The sequence below is a fragment of the Gallus gallus genome, chromosome 3, assembly GCF_016699485.2.
Source record: "Gallus gallus isolate bGalGal1 chromosome 3, bGalGal1.mat.broiler.GRCg7b, whole genome shotgun sequence".
NCBI classification, from domain to species: Eukaryota; Metazoa; Chordata; class Aves; order Galliformes; family Phasianidae; genus Gallus; species Gallus gallus.
In genome coordinates, this window is record NC_052534.1 from 36,714,472 (window position 1) to 36,741,713 (window position 27,242).

General features: G+C 37.3%; 1 long non-coding RNA gene across 1 annotated transcript in view; it reads right to left on the reverse strand.

The window, feature by feature from the left end:
• Positions 1 to 18,787: 18,787 nt before the first annotated feature.
• LOC775999 overlaps positions 18,788 to 27,242 on the reverse strand; it is a 28,353-nt gene continuing 19,898 nt past the window's right edge. Inside the window, exons 3-5 of the long non-coding RNA XR_210453.5 lie at positions 24,059 to 24,262; positions 22,291 to 22,382; positions 18,788 to 19,148 (exon numbers count right to left, since the gene is read on the reverse strand). This is a non-coding gene — a long non-coding RNA (uncharacterized LOC775999). The remainder of the gene's footprint in view (positions 19,149 to 22,290; positions 22,383 to 24,058; positions 24,263 to 27,242) is intronic.

A 27,242-nucleotide genomic window follows, 5' to 3' on the forward strand; every position in this document is an offset into this window, starting at 1 on the left:
TGTTGTTTTTTCACCTTAAGCAACCAGCCCTTCCAGTTTGCCAGCACAACTGAATTTCTAACCCTCTCAGTTCAAATGCATCTACCAGAAGGACTTGTTCTGTTGACTATATGAGGTAACTAATGGGAAAAACCTGCAGCAGGGAATAGGCAGAAATTTCTCAGCAACCTCAGAGGCAACAACACATCAACTGTTTTCTGTTTCTGAAAGAGATTAATGCTCCCTGTTTAATTGTCTCTTGAGAACTGTAATACTTGCTTTGCAGGAGCTCTGATACTCGTCCTGAGAAAAATGTTCCTGTTGATGTTTCTTTGAAATCTATCAAAGGGTAAACAAACTGTCAACACATTTTCACTATGGCTTGGTGTGAAGCCTCACTTCTCAGCTTTGTTATGCAAAGAACAAAATCAAAATCAAAAGGAAACAATATAAAATAAATGGACTTCTCTTAGGCACAACTTTCTGTGTACATTGGTACTAGAAAAATGAATCAAAACACCAACAAAATTTCTCATGATTTTTGTACATCAAAAGGCAATTTCCATTTATATGCACTATCTTGTGTAGTAACACCAATAATAACCCCACTCTGTTTAATTAAAAATTAGCAGGTTCAGTTGCTCCTTACTGCCTCTTTTTCCTGTGGTCAAGACGCTCATTAAAACAACTATTTACAAAAGTGACATCTATGCAATCAACCTCCCTGCTTTCAACTTCTGAAACAAATTCCTAATGCTTTTCTTTGTTTTCCAAAGAACTGTCTGATTCCAGTTCCCTCAAAGAGAGCATTTTTCATCCTTTACTGATTTCTAAACACAAGGCAGTTCTTTCATATCTGGATTTTGTCTCAAACACCAGTCACATCTGAAGCCTTGCTAAGTCATATCTCACCCTTCTTTTTTTTATTAATCAGCAAAATTTAAAATAGTAATAATAATAATAAAGCAGAGGGTCTGACATTCTGGTCTGCATGTCCATTAAAAAATTAACCCATATCTGTATACTTATTATTCCAGTGTCAATTACAAGACAGAGAACAAGATTTTCTCAGTTACCCAGTTTAGCAGTCTCTGACTTACAGTGTGATTACTTCTCCAGTGTCCATGGTAGGTCTCATCACACCAGAATGGTGCTGACTGCTGTTTTATAATCCACTCAGACACTGTAATACGGTGAATGTTAGATCCCCTTTTTTATTTTTGATTTTGATTTCACTGATTAGTGAAGCAGTTTGACTAAGTTGAAAGAGAATAGTAGCTTTGAAAGAGAGGTTCTTAAATGCATAACTCTCCCTGAAAATACAAGAACTAAACAAAATGATCCAACTAACCAGAAAGAAACAAAAAATCATAACATCTTAAATATACATTCCTGTTTTGTTTAAACTAAAATTCCTTTTCTAGGAATTTTTTCTGCAACTCTTCTATGTTCTTTGGCTCTCTCACTTTCCTCCAGTTCTAATGAATAGATATCAGCTGATTCAGTGAATGTTTTTCTACACGATTTGGCAATGATCTCTCTTCTCTGTGTAGATAGAAGTTAACATAAAAGGGGAGACAAAGTAAGAAATAATCACACACAGTCTTTTCCTTGATAATTGGAACCACATTGTTTGCCTTTATTTCTGTTAGAACGAGGCTTTGAATCCCAACCAGAGGCCCATGGTTGGCACTGTGCAGATGACCAGATGAGATTGAATGCTCCAGAAGGCTTGCCAAGCTAGTATACACACATTCTTTTGGCACATGCGCCAGTTAGAAGCCTTAACACTCCCAGATGACATCAGTTGGAAGACACTTCTCAGTTCCATCTGCTGACAAGCCTTTCTGAGGCAATCACTCTACAATTTGTTTTACTCAAAATGATTTATGTTGGTTTAAATAGTCAAAACACACTATTTATATAAGCAAAGTCCATTCAATTGGAGCAAGGCTGAAATCAAACAAGAAATTTCTTTGGCATATGAGGCAAAAATGATTTCTGAAAGAACACTTGTACTGAGCAGTTAAGGCAGTAACATAAATTATATTAATGCCCTGAGTTTTCATTTATATAATCATCATCTGTAAATAATCACAAATAAGGGAATTCATTAGCCTTAGAACATGCATGTGGGATTCAGGAGACTGGAGCTATGACCAAAGTGTCACCTTTGCCCCAGAGGGATCAACAGCTAATACCTCTATTCCTAGTAAATATCTATAAAATCTTAAATGGTGGTTGTGCTCTAAAAACCAGAAATCATTGGGTTCTCCCTGTTGCACCTGAGCTGAACCTATGTGAAGTCTGTCAAGGCTGAAATACAGGGCCCTGCACTGATGTCAACTGGGACAGTGAAGCAGCTCCTTTAGCTCCCTTGTACAGCATGCAGTAGGTGCTCCACCAAGCAAAAACATGGCATGGGCCTTCACTGTAACCCTTCACAGTGACTGGCATACCAATTCCATGAAACACCTGAATTCTCCAAACCAGGGGAACTCCCTAACATGGTAGAGAAAAGGCAGGATGACAGCAGAGGTTCTGGCCCACAATGAACATACCCATTCGAGAAATTGAACAGCTTTGCTTCCTGGCTGTAAGTCATGCTTTCTTTGTCTCTGGCTGCTTACATAGAAATGGTGAATGACAGCCTGCGCATAGATGTTTGTTATATCAATTATGTTCAACAGTAGATTTGTTTAAAATAACAGTAGGTTTCTATGAAAATTCAGTCTGTCATATCAAATTGACTATAGAGAAGATGTCAGCTTTGTAATGCATGTTGTTTGTTGTATTTGCTTTAAAATTTCCAATACTTCAAAACAAAGAAAGAAAAAATAGAAAAACCATGATAGCCCACATTCCCTTGTAACTTCTGATTGCTTTCCATTGCTTCAATAGCATGAACAAGATGTAAAATCTGATGAAGCACCAAGCAGCCAAAGCATGCCAATAAGCCTTATCCACGCTATTTTACCATGTTAGTTTGCTTTCAGTATTATTTTGAATTCGTCAACACTAACCCAGTTATGAATATAGTATGTAATCATTTTGCATGCACTGTTACACATTTTAATCTTTGACCACATCTGCATCAGACAAACTATTATTTTCATGGGAATTTGTATTTCCTTATCTCCTACACGATTTTGTGCTTACTGAAGAAGAATTTGGTATTTACAGAATAATCAAAGATTTAAAATCATAGTTTAGAATACTTTTTAATTACTGGGGTCAAAGAGATCTGTTCTGTCATTCAACCCTGCAGCTGAAATGTAAACATCTGGCAGATATATATGTATTTAAATGAAAATAATATGTATATAATCTTCAAGTATATATTAGTTCTTTGCTTGTCCAAGACTGAAATGCGGTGTTTTAGACACCTCTGCCATTCTTCTCTCCTGCTTTCTATATTTTCAGTTACCAACTCCACTTGCCTTATTTATCCCTGTCCCTTCTTCAGAGTTGTTCCTGCGCTCCTCCTCTTCCCGTGGCCTCAGGATACATTATTCCTTTGCAGAAGCAGCAACTGTCTTTCAGTGGGCAGGATTTTATTTTTAATGCTGCTGGCCACCTTCTTCTCACTCTATATTGTTAGTATTCTACCAGACTTGGCTTTCCTACAAAAAGGAAAATAACAAGCAAAGGTGAGCTCCTGATTACAGAAATATAACTCCTCAGAACCACTTTTGAATTACAACCTTAGAACAGCCCTGTAGCTTGAAAACCAACTCAAAGTTGTTTGACGATATGTTCCAGTACAGTTTAATAACATTTTTATTTTTTCCACACCCTTCTCTGCAGAGATGGTTCTTAATAATTTTAGGAAGTGTGATCTCACAAACTAAAGAGATCCTTGCAGATATTAGAAAACAGACTGCCTCCTTATTTTCTAATAGGAAAGCAGTCACATAAATATTTAAAGATCTTGAACTTACTGAAACATAAAAACACACAGTCTACGAGGATAATGGGGGAGAATTTACCCAAGAGGGGTCAAAACAGCAAGAAGTTTTCTTTATTGGCACAGCCCAGGATGGTCTGTGCTGCCAGCTATCCAACAGCCTGACCATGCAGCAGCAGGATCCCACCCTGGCTTTGTTCAGAACAGACATAAATCACAAAGGAGGCCAAGCACAATTCAAAATAAAATAATGAGTCACTTGCACTATTTCTGAGGTAAATAAACTATGCTTTTTAGACAATCGTGGGGACACTCAGACTATTCGAACATAACCAGCCTGGATCTACAGACAGCACAGTCACGAAGTGCAGTAGGCAAAAGAAATTGTTTTAACTTTCTCTTTGCACAGGGGTCTCCATCTCATGGATGTGCCCTCACAGAGTTGATGTAAGTCACTGTCCAGAACCATTACTTTTCTAGTTTTTGTTGGGTTTTTTTGTTTGTTTGTTTAAACTTATGTTACCAAAGCAAATCTTCCCAGCCATAGCTCTTCTTCCAATAGGCACTGGCACGCAGGGAAGAGATGAGAGGTAGAGTCAGATTATTTTTCCTCACAGAAATGAGGGTATTAAATCCTACTTAGATATAGCTCAGTGGGTCACTGACTCAAAATAACCACCCAGCACAAGCAGTGGCTAAGACATCAGGTTATCTGACCACTATGAGCAGCAAGATGAAGTAGCTAGGTTTCTTTGTTGTTGTTTTTCCAGATTTCTTCTCTTTTGAGATCACTATTATATTCACAGAAATTGTGAGTGGTCACAGTCCAAGAGTCATTCCAGATCATGTCTCATTTATACCAATATCAAATACGTAGAGGAAAGAAACATTTTCACTGTTACTAGTAGAGTGGTAAGCTAGAAGAGGTAAAAGAAAGTTAATGAAAGAAAATACTAATGCAAAAGTAAGGAAAAGTCTGATAAACAATAACAGAAATACTGCTTGATAAAAATTTACCAGTTCTCCACGCACAGGAAATTTTCTTATAGATCACAACCTAAATTCAATAGCCCGGATTTCAAATCAAAGACATCGCACTAAATGAAATTTATTTACCGCTTACTATATAACAATCTGGTATGTTTCTGTCCTTTGTGTATTCAGTATACCTGAGTAATGCATAGCTAGTTCTTTCTTTCAATTTCCGATGCAAATTTCAATTATTAACTTAACAAGTTTCACAGCCAAGTCTTTTTATTTCTTAGTTATATATCAGGGTGGGTCTTTCAATGGTGTATCTGCTAACTGAAAACCATAGCAGGTAACCTCATTTTGCTCTACCATGCCTGGATTATATGTGCAGAGACTCACTTAAGTGATTCCTTCCTTCCACATGGTTATCGTGCAAAAAATTGTCTGCAGATGCATGAGAAGGCAACCCAGAGCTAGAGCTCTGGATATCTTCACAGATTTTTGACTCAACTGTTTTCCTGAGATATACAGTCTAGAAGTGCCGGGGGGATGGGATCCTCATGAAGAGGGTGAAGATAAGGCCTTTAATGTGCAGAGGGTAAGGAAAATCATCTCACAGAAAGATGTTTATCTCACACACGCTTGCAATTAATAAAGGAGTGTTGCAATATTGTTTCTGCTCACAGAGATTGAATTTCAACTCAGATAAATTAATGGGCATACCTCACCAGATTAAGATCAGACATTACTTACTCATGGATTCCTTTGACTGAACCCTAGTTAGTACCTTTCTGCATCCAACAGTGACATTTACTTATGAATTTCTGAAAAAATGCTCAACTTCAGCAAAAAGAAAACAAGCATGCTGACTGGAAGGAAAAACTAGGATATGGAAGGAGCAGCTTTACCATATAATACCAGCTGTTCAACTGATAAATCTTTTCATACCCATGACACTACCTTCCCTCTTTTCTCCATTCATTCATATTTTAAATGGGAGTAACTTTGAACTGTCTACAAACATCAAAGAATCATCGTAAAATATTTTCTCCAATTACTGAAGTTAAGTCTCTCTTATGTCTGCCAGTGAATGTCTCATTACCAGGTGGATTGTATCTGGGGAATGTGACAGACAAAAAAGCCAGTGTCCTGATGATTTAAGAGAATGTGAAATGCACAAAGTTTAAGAGAAGCTGCTTCTCCCTAAACATTCTGACAAAGAACAGGCAATGGAAGCAGCCTGCCTGAATTACAAAAACGCTGGCAGTCCATCCCAGAAACAAAAATGACTTAGACTAATATTTGATGAGATAATTGTACCAGAAACAAAAAGCATGAAACACAAATAACAACAAGTACTTAACAAATTCCAAGTGCTTTTAATAGGTAATTTTTATATTCTCTTCAGTAACTTGCAGCTTGAAAATATTATCTCATTCTCAAATTTTCATTCTATAGCTTTCTCAGCCTTTTTTCTATTAATTCCTACTCTATTTCTGGAGTGACCTTTCTCCTGTTTATCTGCACTGTTTGCTTTTCAGGGATAGCCTTTACTCTGGGTCACAATAACTGAATTAAAAGTGAATGTCTGGCTAAATTAAAAATTAATTTGCTCAGAATTAGCTGCACTCCTACTTCTGTGGCTTTGCTGCATGCTAGCAGTACCATAACCCCTCAAGAACTCGCTCAGCAGTAGCACTTCCTGTGTGGTCTGCTGCCCAACCCATCACTAGTTACCAAACAGGACTACATCTTGTCTGCTGTACCACAGTTTTTGCAGCTTCCTTGCTCCCAGCAAGGCTGCTTCACTTCATTGTTGAACATTCCCAAGCACTGAGTCCCACTCATCCTTCTGGGCACACCTGTTCCTCGTGATCTTTTGTGTCCAGCAATAGTAATTGACTGCCCTTCCTACTCCCAGAAGATACCAGAGGATGGAACTTACAAGACCAGAGAAATTTGCAGTAACTGATAATCATGGTGTGCTTAAGGATGTGAGAGTGCTCAATCCTTCAGCATCTTCAAGAAGACTGATGTGAAATGGCTGCCTTGAGATCTACTTCAGGGCAGTATTGTTTTCCTTAACTGCCACCAAAAAGGACTACCACTGGGCATACTTTTCTTCCTGTACAAGTTCTAACCAGGACAATTCTTGAAAGCAGTTCCTTGGTAGCATTTGGCACTGTAGCTGTTCAGCTTCCCTAACTTAAACTGGAGTGATATTCTGTCAGTTCCTCATGGATCTGATCCTCCTCTGGTAACAAATATTAACACAGCTCCAAATCTGGTTTCACGTCCTTACAGTTAAACTTGGAATGAGCAAAAATCCCTCTGTTTCCAGTTCTGACACTCTGTTCAGTTTCCTCTCTCTGACAGATAGTTCAGAAAGCCTTCATCACCTCTTCTTTCTCTGCTGGGTAAATGAGAGGCAATTGGGTAGAATCGGAATGTCAGAATAACAAAACTCAGGGACAGGAAGAAATAGCTGTTGAGAAAATAGAATCTTAGAATTTCTTTAAGAGAATAGCATGACCATCTTCACAGCAAATCCTAGGCAACAGTGCTTTCCATAATTTCCACGCTCTGATCTATTACAGGCTGTGATTCACAGCCCTGCTTTGGGAGAATTAACGTATTTATAATTTTCTCATGAGGCTAATGTGTGAGAAATATTTTTTGAGTGACTGTTTTACATATGCAATTTTCCTCATGCAATTGAATTGATCAAAATGAATCTTCAGGTACATATTGATACCCCAATTCTTTTTTATAAATATACACACAAAATTGTTTGTTTGTTTGTTTTGTTGTTTTTTCCTGTAAGCAGAGTGCTAGAGCTGCAATTCAGCAGAAACAATAATCTGTTTTTTCCTTTAAGCGTTTTGGGAAAGGAATGGCAAAGAGGACTCTGGTTATATCTTCAACTTACTTTGACAGAAAACACCTTGCCAAAGTGTATCCTCACTAAGTCAGATTGCATCATGAAAGACAGTTTCAAAATGAAAAGTGGAAAGAACTAAACTAGTGGGAAGAACTAAGTATGTCACCAAATATTTTAGTGCAACTCAGGAGCCAAAGCAAAAAACAGTTATTGCGTAGGTGTTCTAACATAATTCACAATAAGTTTGAATCCATACTACTTAAAATTGAAGTCCTCTGCAATCTTTCCTTACAAAGAGGGTCTTACAATGACAGCTTGTTCCAGCTATTATACTGAACCTGCAGACAGCAAGCTTCTCACAGAATCTTACTTCTCCGAAAGCCTTAGATATACTCTGTTTTTCAATTATGTTTGAAAAAAATACTAATGGAAAAAAAAAAAAAAATCAACAAGCCAGAGTGTGCAGACTCTTCTTCATGGATTTACAGCAAGGGTATCAAATAGCACTAGACTGGCAGCAAATCCTGAGGGCCTGTTCGATGACTAAAATCTATGTGTGTTATTATCCACATTGTGCAATCTTTATTTTAATACACAAACACTGCAAAATAAAGGCTTTCAATTTCAGGCAGCCTGAGTATGATCTAGTATCTAGTTGATTGCCTCCAGAACAGAGCTGTTCTCGTCAGCTCCTAATGAAAAAAAAAAAAAAAAAAGTTCAGACCCCATTCAACCTCTAAGATATACACTGGCATATTTAACTAAAAACCATTTTGATGTTGTGTTTCTATAGACTTGAATATAAAAGAAACTCTAAGATATGTCCAGGATGTCCCTCCTCACTTACACGATTAGCAATCAAGGAGTGCATAGTCTCACTGAAAACATCCATGACACAGAAAGTCAATGTCTGTAATGCATGCTAATGTTATGTAAAATGTCTTCAAGTGAATATTTTATACACTAGATTACATGTATAGATCTTGAAAACATGCCTATTATTAACCCTATCACTATGATTGCAGTGAACTAACTACTGAGCCTAAAGTTGAGAGAGCTTATCAGCAAGCTACTGATATGATAGAAAGCATTAACACAGTGGACAGTGAGAAACTGAAGATATATTATTATCATACCCATGGTTGTCCATACTAGGTGTAAAGTAATAATTAACACTATTACAATACATTTTAAGAATATTTCTAACTGTAGAATAAGTTCTCCAGAAGCAAAAGCCGGTAAAACTGCAATATTTGCATTATGACTAGCTACCTTGGTAAGAAAAATAGAGCAAAAACCTTTAGAAAAGTAGCATGATTTAAAGTGCTGAATATCTAAGATCTAATCATGAACATTTTTCAGCACCTACTAATTTCAATTTCAGTTATGATTCAGATTTCCATTTTTGTTTCAAAATTTGACTTGGAACTAAATATTTAAACAAGCAATTATGACAACTCTGACCCAAATAATTGGGATGAAGCTTGGAGAAGGCTCATGTAGGTTGAATACTTAAAGGAAAATATACAGGATTTATAGTAAACTCTGAATTTATGGAATATTTTTTCCCCATGTGAAATGTAGGCAGGATTACCTTGTGGCATATTTTAACCTAAATATGACAGTAAGCACTAAGACTACTCATAAATTTTCATAATAATAATAATAATAAACATGCAAGGAGGGTTGTGGATTCTCCTGTGGAGATATTCAAGACCCACCTGGACATCTACCTGAGCAGCCTGCCGTAAGGGGCCTGCTTTGCAGAGGAGTTGGACTCGATCTCTGGAGGTCCCTTCCAGCTCCCTACAATTCTGTGATTCTGTGAAATAAATACAAAGCTCATGAAAAAAAAGCTTCACAAACATTTATGGTGTTCAATTCTCTAGTTACGCTATTTTTACAGCAGATGATAAAAAAAATATTTCAGCATAAATCCAGTATTCAATTACTGAATGCAATGTTTTTATATTTATAGAAGAAAAAATGTCATTATCCCACGTAAACAGTAGTTATCATATCTAAAGTTGATATTTACTAAAGCAAGATTATTCCTCCTGCTCACTTGTGTGGTTTTCTCTGTGTAAGCAATAGCAGGTTCCAATAATTTTTTTGGTGTGCTACACACCTGGCTGTCAATGTCTTCCAGGGTAGAATTTTGGGCATTAGTTCTTGAGGGAGAGTAAGGGTGTTCCGAGAGGAAGTTGTGATCTTTCCAGATGAGTAACATTTTTCACTTCTTATGACTCATCTTTGATTTTAATCTGATCAAAGACACTAAACTCTCCATGTGACCAATGTTTCCAAAATTGAATTCAGCTGCATAAAAATGTCAGACCTGCACATCAGAAAAATAATTAAAGAGGAAAATATGGGAAACTATGGGAAATACCATTAAAACACAATGTTTTTTCAACCAAAATAAAGAATGACACACTGTGTTTTCAAAACTAGTGATTACCATGTAACAGTAAGGTTTATCTTGTTCTTTTCATCCCTAGTTCTTGTAGCTTGTGGCTATTATCATTTACTAACATCAACCAGGTTATACAGAGCCTGAAGCTATTTCTTAGCTCACATGCTGAAACTCAGTTAGGACACAGCTGTAGGACACAGTTATTAAGACTCAGCACTCAAAAACCTGTTCATTCAAGAAACAGGGAAGCTCACAGATGACAATGCATCTGGTAGATTTATACTGAACAAACAGCAGAGTAATTAATTAAAACAAGTTCAGGGATGCAGATGCATAGGTAATATTCAGTAATTACATTTATTTTAATTCACACTGCTTTATGAATTAATTACCCATGAATCTAGCAAAAAAAGAAAAAAAAAGAAGATACTATTAGATAAAATAAATCCACAAACCTATATTCTTTTTCTGGTTATGGAATATATGGGATGAAACTACTAAGTTCGTGTCAACTAGCATAACATCACTGAAATCAATGTCTATATGCTCAGTTGCATCATTTGAGGTTGGAGTAGCTGACATTTAGCAATGCATTGGAACAAGCTATGGTTGCATTAAAAAAAGTATTATTTTTAAAATATATGTTTGTTTTAACGTTTACAAATCAGAACATTCTTCTTGTTATATAGATCACATATTAAGTTAGTGATTTAAACTGAAGACAATTTGAACAGGGACACCTTTCTAGACAATTTCAAATATAATTTTTCCAGCTTAGAAAGGCAAGAAATTATAACTGCAGTTGATCTAGTGCCTGGGACTCTAACAATGTTAGGTAGCTATCAGTGTCTCCCTGTTCTTATCAGACTTTAAAGATCTGGGCTGAGCGTGTATCTGTTGCACTACATGGTTCAACAGTTCATGCTGAAATGTACTTCATGATCTCCTAAACAAGGTGTGTACAGTTTACCTCTAGTGATTATCTAGTGGGAACGGGATAGTCACTTGAGGTATCCAAGTAACTATCTTGGGGACACTGTAATTTAAACTGGCTAATTTGGCTATTGGTTCAACATTCTGGAATTAGCTTTTTATCCCCCTAAGATTGCTCCAAAGGATAGATCTGAGGAAAGTCCTATGTACTTCTGGAATTTTCAGCACCAACATAACATCAAAATGTACAAATTTTCTCCTTCCATGCATGGGCTTAAAGAAGTGCTGCACTTAGCACAAATAATATTTGAGCTCAGAAAATAAATTTGAGCCTTCTGAAAAATGTAATTTTGTTAATGTTAAATAGTACCTTTTTTTCTTCGCCCTGTATGCCAACAAGAAGTATAAATACAAGCATGTTGCAGCAGGCATTTTATTCAGACAGTAGGATCACTAAAACTAAGACTATCCTAACAAGAATTTTTTCTCAATCTAACGTTAATCAACCTTCACATTTCCAGATGTATATTTCAACACTAGTTCTTTGCCTAGACAAGATTTAGAATAGCAAACCTTTTCATATAGTAAGACAGCCTTGTTTGAATTATGCTGAAATGCTTCATTTTAAAAGTGTTAAGCAAATGAAAGTGTTCAGTTCAGGGCTGATATACAACATTTCATTTTAACTATGTTAAAATGCAGTACACAACATGACTTAAAATGCAAATCGTCTCATCAAGCTATATCTTTGTAATTGTTCTCATCTCAGAGCATATTATACAATTTTATTTAAAGGGGAGTTCTTCACTGTGTCCTAAGCTGTGTAATCCTCCTTGAATTCCGCTCACACAGACAAGTGCACTCCCAAACAACACCCTAGACACTGCCAGGAAATATCATTCAGTCTTAAGTATTCTCAGTTAAATAACAAATTCAAAACTTTTATATCTGAGTCGAAACAAAACATTCTGGTTTTATTTTCTCAGCGTAAAAGCTAAAACTTCAGAAAACTTTTTTTTTTTTTTTTTTTGGAGTAACTATCTTTTCCTCCTTCCTACTTATATTTGAGCATTAAATAATACTACGAGGAGTGGAACCATACTAAGTATCTCAAGATGAGTAGATTGTCCTTTATTTTTCCACTATGTTATCTGAAAAAAGTGCAATGAAAAAGCAAAGCCAATCAAACATTTAATTTCATATAGAATGTCCTTCAAATGATACGTTGGAAAAAAACTGACTTTTTAAGCTAGTTACTTCCATTAAGCATATTTTTAGAGTACAATTCTATATTTTACAGGTAGTCTTAAAGTATTTTGTTCTTTTGCCTCTGAGCCTATAAATTCTATCCTGTTTTGTGAGAAGAAACAGGTTTTTTTGTTGTTTTGTTGTTTGTGGATTTTTTTGCCTTTCATGGACACCGTAGATCAGTAATTCAAACAGAGCAGAGGTTTGGTCAGACTTATTTTCACCCCTCTATAAAAATGTCTTGTGATGTATGGAAAATTAATTGGTATGGCCCCAGTTACCTATGAGCATCCAGCGAGAAACTGTCTGCATCATATTCACCAATGCTGCAAGTGACATTGATTAACATCCTTACCAGCACAAAGAATAAAATGAGTCCCAAGAATGAAAAGGCATAAGGTCTCCACCATAAACGCTAAGCATATATGAAGAGTCTTATTTTTTCCTACAGAAAAAAAAAAAAAAAAAAAAAAAAGGTTTTCAGGCTATTGTACAACCTCTACATATTTCTTGCAGTACACTGCTCATTCCAGTCATTTCTGCCTAAAGAAGTTGTCACCAGAGGTAATTGCACCATGGACTGGACTTCTGAAGCACTTGAGAAAAGTGCTTGTGCACATGACAATAACCAACACAATTCAGCAATGTGGCGATGAATAGAAGACATAATTAAGACAATGTGCATCTATTTATTTCAATACTTGAATACCAACGCTGCTCAAAGCTAACCAGAACAATTAAAAAAGATTATCTTTCTCAGCAGATTTAGCACAATTAGAGTTGGGATCTGCTTGTTTTTGAATTAAAGGGTATAACTCAGATGATAACAGTGCTATGTCACTGCTGTGTGCTAAGGAATGATAGCCTATAGCACCTGGCAGTCCATATATATAAGTATATATATGAAGGAATCAGTTCCTTTACTGTAGTGTGTGTATTTTTCTTGCGAGAGTACTGCTTTTCACATAACTTTACCAACCTTACATTTACAGGTGACTGTCTGTTGAGTTGCAGCTCTTCCATGACTGATCTTTCCCATGGCATTCTAATAATGCTGTTGTTCCAGGTATGTAAAACAATTGTTTTTTTGAGTTCTTCATCTGTTGTAGCATGCTCTGTATATGACAGGTTCATGGAGTACATAGGGTAAGTAAAAGATCCGTTACTGGCCATATTTATGGCACATGGAGAGATCAGCTGCTTACGCAGTGCCTCAATAAATCACTTAAATGTTACCAGATTTCTTCATTTTTAATGTGCCATGTTGGCAGGTACACTTATAGCAGTTCTAATTTTTCTAAAGCAACACCTCCTGCTGTGTTTGTGCTCCCTGACCAGTATATCTTCAAACACACTTTTACACTCCTAGCTGAGGATACTGTTGGTGTCTTTAGTAGACATGTAAGTATATCAGCTCTCCAGAGGCTTAAAAGGTCTACTGTAGGTATCATTCAGTAAAAGGAAAGACGTCAGACGAAGCTCTCAGGGAGCTGCAACTATTTCTGCATTCTGCCCAAGCTAAAATTACCTATCTTAATTTCAGTGAGACTGCTACTATCAATCAGCAAACAATTTTGCATACTAGTAAGTGATGCTATTCACTTTCTAAAATGCTGAAAATGGAATACGCTCCTCTGTAAAGGTCACGCTTTTGCAGAGGTTGGTGCAGTTTTTGATACTGAGGAAGATGAATAACACCAGGCAATACAAAAAAGAACAGAAGGTCTTTCTGATTTTATGTCATCTTTCGTTACCTAGTAATATACATTAACGTAAACCGGGCATTTCTAGATCAGAACAGTCTTTTCATATCTCTGACCTTTCCGATAGATCTATCTTTAATGGATGAAAATGGAAGCATTTCATGGTATGTTCTCACTTCAGAATGCAGATTATACAGATAAATAGCAATACCAATATCCTTTAACTATTTAAACATTCTTATTTTGAGATCCCTGTTCTTTTCAAATTATGTATGGATTTAATTGTCCTGTTTTTCAGCTGGTGATGCTGCAGTAAAATGTAACTAATGTGCATAAGAGTTACATTCATGGTTCAGTTATTTTAAATTCCTCTGCTGTAAACCCTTATTGACATTCTTTTCTTACATAAGTAATGCAAACAGGTAACTTTAAATAACTCATTCTTTTAACAAATACTATGTTTTATGAAATTAAAGTACTTTTACATTTTAATTATTTCTACCTTATATTCATTTTAAACCAATTCACATATTTCCAGGTGGAGAAGGCAGTTAAATCATTAAATTTAAAATGAACAAAACAACTTTTACTCTGCTGTAACTTTCAATTTCTTATATATGACAGTGGAAAAGAACAGAAGTCTTGGGGAAAACTCTCACATTTCTAAAAATAAGTATCTTGGGATGACATTTCAAATTACAAAGCAACCTGCAGATTTGATGAACAGTTGCGAAGATCTTACTAGCTTTTCTAACAGGAAAAAAAAAGAATTTCTACACAATTTTTTTTTTTTTAAACTCTATATTATAGTTGGTGTAGAATAATTATTAATCTCACTGCTAAAGACAAGTACAGAATACAGCAACAGAATGAGGACAACACAAGAACTGCATGGTATTTTAAAAGAAAGAAAGAAAAAAAAAATCGATCTGCAATTAGATTTTGGTTCCTATTACAGTCTTGACCACATCTGCAGACCTTTCATTAACAATAAAAATCATTTTGACTGCTCTACACTATAGAAACTACCTATATCTGATGTTCTGCTCACTTGAACGTTGCCCTTAAACACAGCCAAGTAAAATGAGCGGTACAACCATGTGTACAGTCATTTCTTAAGGTGTTTTGTGGAAATTATGACGGAGTTAGGAAAACTGTATAAATTACACAGGATAAGATTTGTTTTCTTCCTGAATTTCCTCGAGGCTTTAGCTGTAAAGCAAAGGTAGATTTGTTTTACTCTATAAGCACCTCCTCAGTTATTGCAAGAGGAATGAACCCAGGATCTAAACATACCCTTCATGTCAGGGTATCAGGGCATGCAGAGATCTTGCCATTGCATCTTCTTGGTATTGCATAGTATCTACCAGAAACTAGATCCCTGTTTAAGCCAATAGGCTACCATAAGAAGTAGGATGTCTGCCATGTTTACTAACAAGTAAGTTATCTATATACTGTACTAGAAGAGATCAAATGTGTAAAGAAAAGTATAGAAATTGGTGATCACATTTTCTCCAAATGATTGACTTCAATTGGTATCTGTTGAAAAGCACAGTAACAGAGGAAATGGATGGCTTGACACACAGAAAGTATTCAGTCTAAATAAGTGGTAAAAGCTATAATCTCTGCTAACGTTACCTCTTCTGATTTTGAAATTACTGAAATGATCACTAACATTTAGTAGTAATCAGGCAAGGAAGCAGCCTGTGGTGTATGGTTCCAAGAATTTTGTGGTCCTTTATAAGTGAGTTCTATACAAAAATTGCTAGCTATACGTAGCGACAAGATAGACTACTACCAGATATAAACAGAATTTAGTGATGAATTCCACAAAATTCTGTTCATTTTATTTCTGAAGTAAGCTTCTTAGCAATGCATATGGTTTTTCCCTTCATGTTACCTGTTAGTTCTTTCTCACTTCTTCATACCATACAAGAAACAAATATCCTTTTTTGCAGAAGTTACATATCTTAGTAATTATTGTCAGCTAGGCACTTTCACTGAGTTAGTGCAAAGTTCTTCAATGGGTTGAATATGATCTAATGAGCAGTAGGATGTTGTACTGGGTATTAGGTACATGTACCTTGGCAGAACTCCCTCAACTTGATTCACATCAGCTAAATTTCTCCTTGTGTGCTTAAAACAGATTCAGCAATCTGAAAGCATATATCAAGGACTCTTATTAAAGCATGGCTCCACTCCTGATCCTGCTGAAGTAGAAGGAGCTTCTGGATCTGCATAGCAAGTTTACTCATACGGCTTCACAGCTTTGAAAATATCATTGGTGTTATCATTAGAAGCACAATCTTTCTCACAGTACTTAGGAACTTGCTTTGCAAAAGTCAGGAAGGGAGGTGCTATGAAAATGGAAAACAATACAAAACAGGGAAAGTGACTCAAAATATATCCAGTTCTTAAAAGAACATGGATGAAATAATAGCAATACCCCACACTTTCCAATAACAGAACCAAACCTTTTCTAGGAATTTGTTTCGTATATGGCATCCAATTCACTGTGTAGCAAATCTGCATCTAATATCTACCTGAAGTAGTTAATATGCTGTGAAAACAATTCCCTGTAGAGTTTAGAGTTCAGGAAAAATAAACACTTAAGTACTTCTCCCCCCCCCCTTCCCCATTATGACACAATGGATGTCTCATTTGGGCTTCAAAGCTACTACCAATTGTCTTGGTTTCATGTACAACTGTGTTGGAAGGATCAAGCAAGAGGGATTTTTTTTTTTTTTGTAGATTATGTCAACAAGGCTCAAGACACAGAGCAGATAGCTAGATGTCATAAAGATGCAATAAAATACAAAAGCTTCAATTACAAATGTTTGTTCTAGCCAAGCTTTGTAACTAGTCACAATAGAAGAAGATATGGCATTTTATTGCAGTATTACAACATTTCTTGCCGTATTTTTTTCTAAATGAAATTGCACTTCCTCATTTGAATAATTCATGTGCAGATCTTGAGTTAAATCTGGATAAAATGGTGATGGAAAATTTCCAGTGCACTGAAGTCTCCTAAGAAGAAAAGTCTCCTGTCACCACTACAACAACTTATATCCTCCTTCACAAAGGGACAGATCCGGACAGACAGACTTTTATCCCTATCTACATGTTACTTGCTCTTGCCAAAAACACAATGCCCTAACTTTCACAGATAATTAAGAAATTTAAAGTACTTCACAAGTTCTTTGATTTTGTTCTGTGTAATTGCAACTTACTACTGTAAGCAAACTTAAGATAGATATCCAATCAATTAAGCATTTGCCTAGTTCAAGCACAAGTCATTGCCTGAATCTAAAGGAACAGGTGAGATAGTTATATATCCGTATCTATACCTGTGTGAGTGCCTAAGGATTGAGGACTAGTGATGCACAGAGATGTTGCCTTTTTACCTGGCAGGGATGCATAGGGAAATGTTACTGAGAGTTTGCTATCAACCTACTGACTTGAGTGAAAATGGCTAATGCACTGAATTAGGTATCAGCTTGACTTCTGTTGAAATGAGGCCAGAGAAATTAAGAAAGATCTCCAGAGCATTTAATTAGAGTTAACCCCCAACACTTGCTGTGTTCCTCTTACAATTAGCTGAGCTACTGCAATAAAGTCAGAGGCCTTTCTCTGCAGTATCTTCTCTGCAGTAGTAGAGGAAAAAGAGAGAAAGGAGTCTGAGATAGAACTAAAAAGCATTCATAATGACTACTGCTGATCTCTCTCCAGCCCTGTCTGGTAATGAAGAAACAGCCCCGCCTGACTTCATGCCAGGCACACTCAGTTTGGCATGGGAAAGGAAAGGTTTGGAGTGATTTGACACAACAGCCAGGGCAGGGCCGGGTAACACAGATCCACTGGGATATGACTGCGCATTTTCCTGTATCAGCTGTATCTGTCAGAGCACTCTGAAAAACAGTAACATGTAGGAAACAGAAGTGTCTGCATTTCGCAAATTTCTGGCAAACTCCACCAACCATTCTGCTGCCTAAGCCTTAAAAATTTCTTGCTAGTTAAGAAAGAAAACATTAAGGTGAAAAGATGAAGATAACTGGGGAAGGAAAAAAAATGCATTTAGAAGATAAATTAAACATTAAACTCACACCTTTTGCATGAGAGACCTTTGCCTGACTCTTGAGTCCTTATGAATAGGAATCAGGCCATGAAAGATAACATTCTCTTCTCCCTTCTGATTTCTCTTTGTCGGTTACTGACCATTTCAACTGCAGAGCTGCTTTTTAGCATTTTGGATGGATTCAGTCCTGAAAGGAGGAGTAGGAGCTGATACTTGTCACCTGGCTTGTGCAGCTTGCTTCAGGAGTTGCACCGCAGAGCCCATGACTTTGAGCCACATAGGATAGGATACACAGAGAGCTCAGACAACAGTAGTCTTACCATAATCACGTTGTCCTTTCTGTGTTGGTGATTGAATTAGAGACTAAACAATTTCTAATACCATTTTTCATTGCTTAATCAATATTATGGGGAATATAAATACTGTTTTACTTTGCAAATATAGCAACAAGTTTTTAGATACTGGAACCACCTCTTGTCTGGAAAATTAGAGTATTGACAAGTACTCACAAGCAACTGAAACCTGTAATAAAACTCCACATCACATGCTTTGTTTTCAAAGTTACATACTTTCCTAAAATCAGAATCAGCAATGGAAGAAAACCAGCTACATCCACTAATTATGGTATCACATATTTCATGAAAGAGACCTGAAATTGCTTCTTAAAAAAAAAAAAGATATTTTATGAAGTACAGCATAATATTTACAACAAATAAAAATCATAATAATTACATCTATTATGTTTTGCTTTTCATCAGTAGAGTCAAACATAGTTTTCTAGAAGAGAAAAATAAGACGGAGAAGCGACTGCTCAAGGTCCTCTATCAAGGCTCACACAGACTCAGAAATGAAATCCAGGTTTTCTGAATCCCAGTCCAGTTTTCAGTCCTTAGTAGTAAATTATGGGCTATTTGAATATTTTAATCACCAGAGGACAACTATGCCAAATCCTTCGTACATCTGTGAAATCAAAGGCTCTCTGGAATACATAATTTATGTTCAGTCGTCTTTGCAGTGTCTGACACTCCCAATGTCTGCAACATAATTTTTAATAGAACTTGGCAATGATCTAGAGAGAAAAGCAGCTGATCTCCATAATTATATTACATTGTAACAAAATTTACTACTCATAATAGATCCTCTCACTTATCTTAATACATTGAATATTTCTCTTTTGAGATTTAGGTATCTAGCCATAGACGACTTACCTTTTATAGGCCAACTTTTAACTCAATAATAATAAGCGCAACAACAGACCCAACAAATATGTGAAAAATACACAAAGTAAATCATACACATGAAAGGCAAGTCTGAGGTTGTTACTGAAGAAACTATAACAGTATGATTTTGAAGATAGTATTGTAGAATCATTTCAAATGATCTCTCCCCCTTCTTCATGAACAAAAAGCAACTTGTAGGAAGATCTCACCATATGATGAAAGGCTGTAGACTCAATTACTTTACAGAGTAATTACTAGATAATAAAATTATAATCACTGCCTGGACCATTAATCTTTGGTAAAGGTGGCAGAAATAATCTCAGAGGAACCAGGAGATTGTTTAGTGAATGAATATTAAGCAACAGTAATTAAGTAACACTGGGGGAGTTTAAGTCCCAGGAGAAAATATGTAACAAAGACAATTTAATTACACTTTCCAGTTACTTGTTACCTTACACTCCAGTAGAAATCCGCAACTATTTCATATCCCTAGAAGCCTAAAAACCAACATTGATGCCCTGAGGTAATGCCAGAGCCCCTTCATTCATCCTCAGACCAGCTGGCATAGTCTGGTCACACTCAAATGGCCTGGAAGTAGGATGCTCACATCCAAACTGCCATGGTTGGCAGTTTCTCCAGTATTAATTCCTAAACTCCCAGAAATTACCTGGCGATTACCTGCTAGCCAATCACACACAGGACTGTTTGAACAGTTCAGTAGTCTGGACAGTGATTTCTGCACGGTCTCCTGGGTGCTGGCACAGGATGAATCCAATAATGACCTCCTACCAAAACGTTTGTCAGATGTAATGGGAAATACAAAGCTGAAAGAACAATACTTGGAGAGGGAAGATAGGTCCAAAGTTTTTAAGAGGGAAAGCAGTGGGACTAAACAGTGTAGTGGATAAATGTAAGCAGAACAGGATGAACTCTGTCAGACCAAGATGACAGGATGGTGCAATAGTCAAGTTAGGAAAGAATGAGGGATGGATCTAACTGAGGGAATGGAACAATGTCTGCATTTTAGAGCCATTAGGCAAAGAGAATCTTTGAAGTTCAGAGCCAGCCTGTGGCTGGGACTTGGCTGAAGATGATGCTAAGGAGTCCAGGCCTGCAGAGTAGATAGGATGGTGGTGCTATTCCTGGCAAGCAAAAAGTACTGGTAACGTTGAAGAGGTGGTGCAAAGCTGTTTCTGGCATCACTGAGCTGGATCCCCACAACCTAGAGGCAAGTTGTGTGTTTAGCTTTCATATACGAATTGAAATTAATCTACCCAGATTTAGATAGCTGAGCAACTGATTACAGAGCCTCTCAGAGATGGGGAATCTGAGAGCTGGGAAGGAAGCCACCAGATTAATTTTTCAAGTCATCCAAGTTATACACGCCGCAGCCAGAAAGGAGCCATAGATGTCAAAAGAAAAGTAGAAATGTCTGAAGAAGCTGCCTAGACACCCCAGTAGCCTTCAGTAAGCTGATTATTGCTGTGTCCTTCTGATGTACTCCCGAGGTAGTGCATTCAAGCTCAGAAAACCATAGCAAGTGCTAATTCAGACTGTTTTCTTGGCAAAGAGAGCATTTGAGGTTAGAGTCCATCCACAGAAGCTCTCAGGAACACCTGTAGGTATCTGATCAATGGGCTTAGAAGAGTCCCTCCACCCTGTCATCACTGAAAGAACTGTGGAGGGAGGGAGCAATCCCTATTGCAGTAATCTAACCAGCAGGATAGGTGACCAGAAGAGAGCTTGGGAAACTTAACTATTTTATCTTGCTTCTGAGAGTAGCCAAACCAGAAAAAAAAAAAATAGAATTAAAATAAGTTAAAACAAAAGTAGACCTCAGCACTCCTCGACACATGTATGACAGCACAAGTGAATGTATGCACACTCAAATGACTTTTTGTTGAAATTAGCCCAGAATCCCAAAACTGCATTTTCAGAGTAATCCAACTCTTACTGGCTATATCTAAATCAGTAGTGCCAGCATCGTCAAATTTAATCATAGTCTCTCTTTAACTGCATAACTGCTGGAAAATTATTAACATATTTTTAAATCAGCAGCCAGGTAACACAACTCCTAGAGGTGATCTGAGATTGGTCACAGGACAGGGACATTTCCTACAAGATCATCTGGACACAACCACTCTGTTTTGAATGAAGAGGCAGTGTAACACATCCATTGGTTTCAGGGCCAGACAATCGGTCCTAGTATTGGTTCAGTATGCTGGTTTAGACTCACTTGACTGGAATGAATAAAAGTTTCCCTACCAGCAGTTCTGCTAGTAGTTTCTCCAGCAGAAGTCTAAAGTGTGTATACTACATACTGGTGGCCAGAAGCACCATCTAGGAATGTGAAGTGCATAGTGAAAAATAGTGATATGACATTCAGTTCACCAACAGCCGACATTTCTCTGTTCTATGCATACTGCAATAAGAATGTAAACATTTGGCAAAGAAAATGTTATGACATTAAACTTTGAATTGTGTAGTGCTTCACCAGACAGAGCACGCCACATTCTTTCCCAATATTACCAGATAATCAAATGGGAAGACATTGAGCTGGGAATTTCATTTACCAAGAAGAACTGCTAGGAAAAGAAATAAGGACTAAGAAACTCCTGAAATCTCTTCCTGATATAGGGTGCCAAAAGAAGACTGCATGCTCAACAGCTGGATCCTTTAAGGCTTGTTATTATCTTTTCTGTCAGCATGGAGATACAGCTCTTATGCTCTGCTGAACAATTAGAAGTAATAAGGGGGCTCAGTAATATTTGCTCTTAATAGCTGTCCGCTTATCTTGATACAGTTGTTCACTGGCAATAGCTGCAAGTAATAACAGGAGTAGCTGTGGTCTGATACTGTCACAATTAAAATAAATGTATCTATAAGTACTTAACAATGGTGATAATGTTTCTGCAGCTGAAAGCTGTTCAGGTGCATATGCACAAGTAACACTTACCAGGTTGTTCCTGCTTGTCACATCTTGAAACCCCAAAGGGCTCTGCTTTCCAGTAGCTATTTTCCATGCCATTCAGCACCAATTGCTCTGCTCTAGAGGAAGAAACAGAAACACTGTGCTTTCATGGGTAACTCTGTGCTGCTCTGAAGCATTTTGCAGTCTCTCCATATCTCCTGAGAGGAAAAGAGATCTGTTTGTTTTCCTCTCTAGAGAGATATAATCCAACCTGATGGGCACACATCCAAATCTCTTTGATTGCACTGTTTCTTTGAGCTTATACATACCTGCAGCTATGAAATTAAAGGTTGGCCTGAGCTTCTTTTCAGAAGCTAGGTGAAAATAGATATAACCTGAATTTTACAATAAATAATGCATCTTTCATTACCATTTAGGAAAATGGGTGACTTTGATCCAAAAACCCCATATGTATTGTATACTTTGGTCTAGAAAAAACTCTTATTCACAAAGCATTACAAAATAGTGGTAATACAGATGCTTGCAGGTGGCCAAAGAGGGATGTTTATGGCTCAAAGGCTTATTTATAATACATATTATTTATTGTCCCTATAAAAAGTTCTTATACCATTACCTTGTCTGATATTTCTCAAGGACCAACATAACCATAAATATTTACTGCACTTTAATGTATTTCTCCAAATGAAAACACTACATTGCTCTCAACATCCTTATGGTCTCCTTGGGTTGTGCCTTCCCATTCCTTGATGGGATTTTGTGTGTGGGATGATTTAGTCACTGAAGAATGCTTCAGTGACATAGAAATACAGGAGTGTATTAAAGGGAAGATGGAGGTGAACCAGAAGACAGACTGTAATGTTTAGAGCATAAGAAGTTCCCACACATGAGGAAAAGGCAGTGAAAAAGTCCTACATTCTTGTTACAAGATTGACTGAGATTCAATCACAGGAAGCTATTTACCAAAAGATACTACTGGCTTTAGGACAGGCTATTTAATCCTCTTTGTATTTAACACAACTACTACTAATACTACTACAATATAATCATTCTTAGTACCACTTCATGAATTAACAGGTAGCTAAATGTCCTCTTAAGATTCCAAAGACAATTCCCTTCTTCAATAAAAATTCTTTTTCTGATGTAGGAGGACATTCCAGTCCCCTGTCCTTTGTTATCTTTTAATATGGACAGCATGCAAAATGGTACGAATATTCAGAGCTAAAATATGCTGATCCACATTCCGTATAGAATGACATTTTCTCAAAGCACATTGGCAAGGGAGAAGATAGGGTATATAACTGCTCACCAGCTGTAAGAGTTTTTCTTAGTGTGTACATTCAAAACATAGTTTAGAATAAGGGAATTTAGGTCTAATAATTGCATGTATGTTCACAGCTCAAGGGTAGCACCACAATTAGCCACAGAATAACAGCCAGAGCTTTCCATACATGAAACAACTTCCTTGCTTAGAGAGTAGAATCCAAGTAACAGTATCACAGCAGACCAACAAATTCATCCCAAGGCACCAAAAAACACTAGTAATCAAAGTGAGAGAAATACATAATTTCTATGTTAAGACAGTTTAATCTCCTATGTGACTCACTATTACTTTGGCAAGCTTGTCTTATTTGTTTCTGGTTATTTATATTTATGTCCAGAAATAAGAAAAGCATGAAAAATACCTAGGAAGATAGATATGCAAAAGGCCGAGTGAGACATTATACTTAATCCTCCACGACCACAAGAAATATTAAATAACTTATGGGTTACAGTGAACATCTATCCCCCTCACCTACACACAAGAAACATGATATTCTTTATCAACAGCATGAGAGTCAAATCTTCAGTAACTGCAATATATGAATGGTGGAGAGATTCAGAGACTGGAATCTGTGCTGCTGTCATCTGTGGAGATGAGCCATCATCTTCCAGTACCACAGCTTCCCCAAGCAGGAAGTAAAAACCAAACAAATGTGATGGAAGAAAAGTTGTGTTCCTGTGGACAAATATTTACTGCTGTCACTATTAGAGAGTAGGAATCATAACAGCTTAAGCAGAGACAAGCATTTCAGCATTACTGACAGTGCTGCATTCAGCATAAGCTATAGTCCTTATTACCCAATCATATCCAGCTTAAGATAGATGTTTCTTTACTTGCTTATATTTTAAAAAAGGCTGAAAAAAAAAACTTCAGCAATGTTTCTTAGTGCTGAAGCACCCAGTTTCTCTTTTCCTTGCTATCAACCTACACTACACCTTGTATCACACAAACTTGAAGTACTGATCAGAGGTAGGGTCCTGATCTGGATCCAGGCTTGAACATACAAGTGATTACAAGAGATCAAACATAACTCTAAAGTTCAGATTCAGACCTGAAGTTGAGTCTCTGGGGACACAGTTTGATGTGAATTTATAAGGAAAATGCTTGCACTTCTCATTTACTGGCTGGTATCTCCTGGGTTTTCCTTCAGCTGCTGGAGACACTAAGGTATTCCAGGAGACTACTGAGCATATCCAGAGTTTCTGCTTTGAATTTCTCCTCAATATCTTGGAGTATTTGAAGAGATCATCACACTAAAGTGACAGACAACATTTTCAAGTGAAAAACCAAGTAATCCACTGATGTCTGAAAGTCTCTTGTACTACAGCCTTGTACCACTGAAGCGCCTCATCTTCCCATGGCCAATGGCTTATGCAATTCCATGAGCTCCACGAACTACACCGGGAGTAGCCCAGTAGCTCTGGATCTACACTTATAATGCACGGTACTCAAAACATTAAAAACAAGAAAGTCATGGCTCTACTTTATGTTTTTCTGCATACAATCTGTGAGTATGCAAATGTGCATTTCTGAATGCGTGAATTGAAGTGGGGGCCACACACACACACACAGTTAATGATTTGTAATTCCAATCTGTATTCATTTTGCAGTCATAGCCAAAAATGAAGTGGATTACAGATGGGGTGGCATCTGTTTGCTGATTTCATATTACAGAATATAATAAAACCATGCATTAGTGTTTTAATGCATCCCCATTCATACAGGGCACTCATTAGTTTGCGCAAAATCCCCTGAAAGTTATGCAAATACGTTAAGTAATGCAATGACACTACTATCTCAAAACAAATAAATTACTAATTTACTCAAATTACCATACAAAACCCTTTTACCTCTTGTTTTCTAGACAAAATAGTAAAAATAAAAAAGTCTGTTGTTCAAAAACAAAACAAACAAACAAAAAACCCAACAATCTCTGCAGGAATAAGCAGTAATCATAGCTAATTTATGAGAGCTTTTCTCTTCTTTCACATGTGCCAGTTTACCTCCTGGCTACTGTGACAGTCCCTAGGGGATTAGAGAGACACATTCTCAAACACATAAATTGCTTTTTCTTTCAGCTCAACAGCTTTTGACTTGCTTGAACAGAATATTATTTGGTTTAGAAAAGATGGGGGAAAGACAGAGAATGAGAGAGATGCTTAGAAGACTTAGAGGAAGAGAATGCAGAGAAAAAGCCCTAATTCTAAACCTTTGGGGGTTAAGGAGGTGGGAATAAACAAAAAACAACAACAATGCAACAAAACAACACAATTCTTCTGGAGTAGGGATGTCTTGTTTTTGCCCAAGCACACCACCTGCTGGGTATATGTCCTCAGGCATGTCGTGGTGGCACTATGGAGGCAGCTCATACCAGCTAAGATTGCTGTACACTTTCTGACTTGAGGCAAAGCTGAGACTTCTGGTCTCAACAGGTTTTTTGAAGGGTTTGAAGTTTTGGATGCTTCAGGGGTAAATTCAACCCAAGCTAAAGCAGAGTGGGTATCCAATCAGAAGTCTGCAACTGCATTGCTTCCTTTCATGCACAGATTCTATTATATGTCTCTCAAGGACATCTGCCACTGGTCATTTTAGTTTAATAAGCCCACACACATAGAATATATGTGTATGTTGCTCTGAAAGTAATACCTACTGTTTATTTCCATGGGAAAAAAAAAAAAAAAAACACAGATACAAAGACCACAATAGCAATATTTGATATAGCAAATTCTCAGGTACACAGAATCACAGGATCTTAGAGGTTGGAAGTGACCTCTAGGGATCATAGAGCCCAATCTCCTGCTAAAGCAGGTTCCCTAGAGTAGGGTGTGCAGGAAAGCAAACAGATGGGTCTTGAATATCTCAAGAAAAAGAGACTCCACAACTGATCTGGGAAGCCTGTTCCAATGCTCTGTCACTCTCACAGTAAAGGAGACCTTCCTTGTGTTTGTATGGAACTGCTTATGTACCAGTTTTGGTCCGTTGCCCCTTTTTATATTGCTGCATGCCACTGAAAAGTCTGCCTCCATCAGCATGACTCTCACACTTTAGATAACAGTACGGAGGTCACTTTGCAGTCTTTTCTTCTCCAGGCTGGACAGTCCCAGGTCTCTCATCCTTCCCTCATATAGGAGATACTCCAGACCCCTCTTGATCTTTGTGGTTCTCCACTAGACTGCCTCTAGAAGTTCCCTGTCTCTTTCAAACTGAAGATCTCAGAACTGGATATAGTATTTCAGATGTGGCTTCACCAGGGCAGAGTAGAGGGAGAGGATCACTTCCCTTGACCTGCTGGCCACATTCCTTTTAATGCACCCCAGGATCCCATTGGTTTTCTTGACCACAGGTGCACATTTCTGACTCATGGCCAAATTTTATCCACCAGGACCCCCAGATCCTTCTTCTCAGAGCTCCTTTTGAGCAAGTCAGGCCCTAACCTGTACTGATGTGTCTGGTTATTCCTTCCCCTGAGCAGGACTCTACACTTGTTCTAGTTGAAATTCATCAGGTTCCTCTCCACCCAACTCCCCAGACTATCCAAGTCTCAGTGAATGGAAGCACAGATTTCTGGTGCGTTGGCTTTGTACCACCAGCAAACTTGCCGAGGGTGGATACTATCCCTTCATCTAGATCACTGACAAGTACATTGAATGAGACT